General features: G+C 45.7%; 1 protein-coding gene across 1 annotated transcript in view; it reads left to right on the top strand.

Annotated features, from left to right (window-relative positions):
• The first annotated feature begins 1,060 nt into the window (after positions 1-1,060).
• GRB2 (growth factor receptor bound protein 2) overlaps positions 1,061-6,000 on the top strand; it is a 72,804-nt gene continuing 67,864 nt past the window's right edge. The window contains exon 1 of the mRNA XM_047832450.1: positions 1,061-1,265. The gene's annotated coding sequence lies outside the window, so the exon portion shown is untranslated. The remainder of the gene's footprint in view (positions 1,266-6,000) is intronic.

Raw genomic sequence — 6,000 nt, 5'->3', positions numbered from 1 at the left:
TTGCATGGAGTTGATGCTCAATAATCACTTGGTGAAAGAAAAATTCATTTTCCTTATTTCGATGGCTTGTTTTCTCTATAGAATCAGATGTTTTGTCATTCTCCTCTCAGCACTATTTTGTTGGCTTCCAGGGAGAACATTACCATTTGATACGTTCTGTTCTCTTTAGTTGGAAAGAGCTTTTGGAACTGAAAAATATGAATTACTTCTTCAAGCCTCATCTGTCGCTACCCTACTTATCCCCCTGGTATAGGAATTACTTAGCATTGAACAGAACACGACTCTGTCACGCCTCCGTTCCTTGTACATGCGTGCTGTTCCCTTCGCCAGGAATGCATCTATCTCCACCTCTCTGTCTGGTGAACTCCTACTGGTCTTCAGCTCAGACATCATCACCATTCACCTTTTCAGGGAAGGCTATTCTGAGATGAGAGTAGCGGTCCTTCCTCGCATCTTTTTGGCTTACTCAGCATTCCCCCAAATAATTCTAACATTACGTAGGGCATTTTTTGTTTACTTTTAATCCCTTCTAGACCTTGAATTGCTTGAGGGCTAGGATTTCTGTTCATCGTTGTACCTTCTATACCTAGCACCTATACTCATACCTACGCTTAGCATGTTTCAAGCACTTGATTAGATCAAGGAGCAAAGAATATATTCGCCTAACACTGCAGTTTGGACCGGATTCTCAAATATTTCAAAACCTGGTCCTCTATTTGGAGTGCTTCACGCTGGAGGGAGATTTCCGCACCCCATCACCACTCCCCGCCAACTGCCTCGGTTTGGTGGCAAGAAAAGGGAAGTGATTAGGGTGTGGTGAAGAGTCACCCCTTCAGGGCTAGGCTGTAATTTACCCGCCTCGGAACCGAAAGGGTTACAGCGACCCGGAGGCGGAGCCACGGCGGTGCCACCTGCTGCGGGGCGGTCTGGCGCAGGCGCCTAGGCTGCTAGATGGTGGCTACCTGCGCGACCCGGGCGGAGGAGGAGCGCTTGCGCTCTGCGCTTTTCCGCCGGGGGAAGTCTCGCGGGGGCGGGGCGGGGCGGGGCCGCGCGGAGAAGTTCTCGCGGGACCCCGACGAGGAGCGGAAGCCAGGCGGCTGTGCTGCTTCGGCGAGCGGGCGGCGGCGACGGCGGTGTCGACGAAGATTGAAGCGGTGACGGCGACGGGCACAGGCGCTGCCCTAGGGGAGCAGCAGCGGGGTCGGTGGCCGCTCGCACCGCTGCGGAGAGGACGGCCGGGCGCGGAGCGGAGCAGCTGCGCCACGGTGAGTGCGGCCGGCGGCGGCGGCGGCGCTGCTCCGGTGCCTCTTTCCCCCCCGCTCCGCAGCGGTAGTTGGCCCGCGGGGACCGGGCCGGAGCCTCCCGAGGGCTGCCGGGGCTCGGGTTCAGAGTGGCGAGGCCTGTGGCGGGGGACGGAGTCCCCGGGGCTCCGGGCACCGCGTTTCCCCTTTTGGAGCGCTTCCTTCCTGGGGCACCGTCCTCCCCCGGCCCTTCGCTCGGCTCACAGCCCCGGACCCTGGGGCAGGGGGCCGGGGGCTCCTAGTTAAGTTCTACGCTTTCTTCGAGAGGGTTTGCGCAGAAGGGGCCCGGGAGAAGCCCGGGAGCCCTGGGTACTCATTCTGTGAGTCAGTCTGACTTGGCTCGGGAGGCGGGGGATTCGCAGCGGCTGCATATGTGGTGATTGATGCTCCTTCGACCTGCACGGCCACCACGTCACCATCTCCTGGTGTCTTTAGGCCAAATTTGGGGAGGGACCCCACCAACCCTATGAATACCATGAGTGAGAACCTTTTGCTCCTGGAGCCGGTTGAGATGCCTTTACGTCTGTCGCTTTTTTTTTTTTTTTTTAAATTTTTGAAACTATCCTCTGAAAAATTCTTGTAAAGAACAACAGGCAGCAGTTGGTTGAAATGTTCCGAGGAATGATTTCAATGCGAGAGGCTAGAAAAGCAGTGGTACTTTTCATTTGCTCTTTTAAACACAAGCCGTAGGAGTTATAGCTTGTTTGGGGAGTTATTATGAAAGTCCGATTTGCAGAGGAGCCGAAGGGCACTCGGGGTCTATCTTTTGGCTCTGTTGCCTCGGAAACGAGTCTAAAAGACACATGAAAGAAGTTAGCATAGTCTCTTTGGCTTTCCTGTCTCACTTTTTCGCTTTGCACTTCTCCAGTAGTTGCCTTTCCTTTCTCCATTTCACTGAGTTCACTAAATGCTTACTCGTGTAATGCAAGTCATTTGCTTCCTCCCTGCCCCCGTTTTTTGTTTTTTTTTTTTTTTTTTTTCTTTCTAATCTACTTCCCCTTCCTCCTTTTTGTCCCCCTCTTGGGCATAATTTTTCGAGGTTTCTGACCTTTGGTGCAATTCGTGTTCTCCCTCATTTAAAGAGTCCGTTTTCTCTCTGGGGAAGATACCCTCTTTCCTCCTTTATGGGTTCCTTCAGTCAGCCAGAAGAGTTGCCAGAGAACCTTGCCTAGACTTTTAAGTTCTCCCCCTGGGAACGGGGAGGCTCAAAGGATTGAATTCATCCGTAAGTAATCAATACCACCAGTAGGTCACAAGTGTAGCTGGCTTGTGTTATTTGTGTTTTAGTTGTTTTCATTTTAACGTTGTACCGTGTGACTGCTTTCTTTTTTCTTTCTAGGTTTCTCATGTTAGTAAGGAAGATTGGGTCAATTTGGGGCTTGTATGACTTTTTTTTTTTTTTTTTTTTTTTAACATTTATTTACTTTTGTGAGACAGAGAGCAGGGATGGGGCAGAGAGAGAGGGAGACACAGAATCGGAAGAAGGCTCCAGACTCTGAGCTGTCAGCACAGAAGCCCTACTTGGGGGCTCGAACTCGCGAACCACGAGATCATGACCTGAGCTGAAGTCGGAGGCTTAACCGACTGAGCCACCCAGGGGCCCACTCATCATCTGACTTCTTTTTGGCTTTTAGTGGGAAGTGGTTAATGTTGAAAAACAAAAACCAGTCATAGACCTATATATTACAATAGAACTAAGATAACGTGAAATATTTAAGGGAATGGAATTTATTTAGACCGCCGATGAATTAAAACCTGGCCATTGTGATAATATGAATTCTTTGCCAGGATTCTTTTTTTTTTTTTTTTAATTTTTTTTTCTACGTTTATTTATTTTTGGGACAGAGAGAGACAGAGCATGAACGGGGGAGGGGCAGAGAGAGAGGGAGACACAGAGTCGGAAACAGGCTCCAGGCTCCGAGCCATCAGCCCAGAGCCCGATGCGGGGCTCGAACTCCCGGACCGCGAGATCGTGACCTGGCTGAAGTCGGACGCTTAACCGACTGCGCCACCCAGGCGCCCCTGCCAGGATTCTTTTAATTACTCATCTTTGTTATTGTTGTTGAGGGGGTGTTTTTGTTTGTTTTTGACAGAGAGGAATAACTAGTGTTCCATTGCTCCTTCCCTTGCTCAAAATTTTCTGAATTCCCAAGGTAAAAAGCGAAGTTAATGCTTATAATCGGCTTTTTCTGATACCAAGCAAGCATTTAAATGCTTGAGGGAGTTCACTTCGTTAGCAAGTGTATTCAGATCTGAGGGATTGCTAGGTTTTAAATACCACTAGTTGATGGTACTTAGCGATTTTTCTGAGAAAAATCTGTTATGTTGCCTGTTGGGCTGCAGCAGTTCTGATTGTTACCTAGAACAGAAGAGTAATAGATTTTGGAGAAATTAAGTAATACGGAGTAGAGACTCACCGCGCTCTGCTGAGAGAAATTAATTAGTTACTTGCTTAATTGAGAAGAACTTTCCAGCACTACTGAATGGCTGTTGGGAGTCCTTGGTTTTATTTGTCAAAGTTGGCTTTTTCCTAGTTGAGCCGAGTGAACACGCATTATTTTCATTTTATGCAAAGACCTTGTAGTGCATTGTGTGGAATGCAAAGTTTAAAACCTGGTTAAGGCGCGCTTCTAGTACAACAGTGATGCTTCGAACTTAGTGTGCATGAGAATTACCGTGAGTCTTACTTTAAATCAGGCTCTGGGCCTAAGGCCCCTACCTTTTGCAGAACTCCAGAAGGCACCCCACAGTGAATCAGTCTCTGAATAGGGAGGTTTTGATGCTACTGGTCCAAGGGCCAAGACTGTTGCTGCAGAATGCAGCTGTGAAATAATGAGGACGGAGTGGAATGCGGCTTTCAATTAGTCCATTTAAAATCACACCTTCTGTATATACAGAGTAAATATTTAAAAGCCAAACAGAGTAACTGATGATAGATGCGATTAGTCTTTATATGCGTAAGTATGTGAGCATTGTTAGGACTGTGATGTGGAGCAATTTAATTTTAAACTTTGTACTTAATAGGGCTGTTAATTTACCTCCGAGAATGCTCTGCTAAGTTTGTACGCAGATGGAAGATGGACGATGTAAGAATATAGTGGCCTGGTATTTGAAAAGGTACTGGTGATACTAGCCAGTTAACGCTTCTTAGCACTTTGCGCCAGAGACTCTATGAAGGCCTTTACACATGGTATCTCTCTCTTTTTAAGATTTTTAAAAATTTCTTTTATTTTTTTTAATATATATATTTTTAATTTTTTAATCTTTATTTATCTTTGAGAGAGCGACAGAGTGTGAGTAGGGGAGTAGCACAGAGAGACGGAGACACAGAATCCAAAGCAGGCTCCAGGCCCTGAGCTGTCAGCACAGAGCCCAACGTGGGGCTCAAACCCAGGAACTGTAAGATCATGACCTGAGCTGAAGTCGGGCACTCAACCGACTGAGCCACCCTGGCGCCCCCCCTTTTTTTTTTTTTAAGACTTTTAATTTTTTTTTTTTTTTAAGTATTTTTTACACCCAATGTGGGGCTCAAACTCACAACCCTGAGATAAAGAGGAGCATTCTCTAAGCTCTACTGACAGAACCAGCCAGGTGCCCCATGGGCTATTTGTTTTAATCATCAAAATGCCCTTAAAAGGTAGATGCTGTTAGCCCCATTTTCCAGCTTAGGGAAACTAGGAATTAGAGACTATAAGTTATTTCTCTAGTGTTCCCCATCTAGTCAAGTGGTAAAGCAACAGTTGAATCCAGGTTTGACTCCAGAACACCAGTAAGATTTTGGTGTTTGTTTTTTCCTTCTTTCTTTTTTTTAATGTTTATTTTATTTGGTTGGGGGGGGAGAGCACGCCTGGACGTGCAAACGGGGGAGGGGCAGAAAGAGAGGGGGACAGAGGATCCGAAGTGGGCTCTGTGCAGACAGCAGAGAGCTCGATGCAGGGCTTGAACTCAGGAATCCAGGCGTCTCGGTGTTCGGTTTTTTCTAACTATAAAAGTAGTGATGAAAATATAACTGACGTATATGGTGCAGAAAATGAAAATATTTTGTGACCTTGCTCCCGGAGATAACCATTGTTAACCCTTTGATTTTTTTTTTTTCTTTAGCACATGCTGATAAATAATGTTTTGCTTTACAGAAATGGGGTAAACAAATCTTTCTTCATTTTTGTTTTTAACTTGATAATATCTTTTAGTATTTATATAGAAATATATTTCATAGACATTCTCATGGATATTGATCAGGTATATATGTATTTTGCACATGGTGTTTGTCAGTGTTTCAGCAAGATAAATGTAGGAAATGGAATTGCTTGTTCAAGGGTGTGTATTTTTAAATTGTCAGTAGATACTATAAAATTACTTTCCAAAAAGATTGAACTGATTAATTCCCTGCTCCTGTGCTCTGGGATGGTTTTATTATTACAATCCAATACCAAGCACATTGTCAGGCATATAGTAGCAGCTCAAATTGTTAAGTGGATGAACATTGAATAAAGAGCCTGGGAGTCTGTTCAACCAGAGAGAATTGCAGAGGCTAAATATTATAAACCTTTAAAAAATTGGGCAACTAGTAGGTGAAAGAAATCTCATTGTTGTAATTTGCAGTTTCTAACTAGGGAAGTTGAACATCTTCTCTGTTTTAAGTAGAATCACATTTTAACTTATTTTGAATGACTTAATGTCGGGCCCTGTCCAAAGCACT

This window comes from Prionailurus viverrinus, chromosome E1 (genome assembly GCF_022837055.1).
Source record: "Prionailurus viverrinus isolate Anna chromosome E1, UM_Priviv_1.0, whole genome shotgun sequence".
Classification (NCBI taxonomy): Eukaryota; Metazoa; Chordata; class Mammalia; order Carnivora; family Felidae; genus Prionailurus; species Prionailurus viverrinus.
This window is presented reverse-complemented; position numbering and strand designations above follow the sequence as displayed.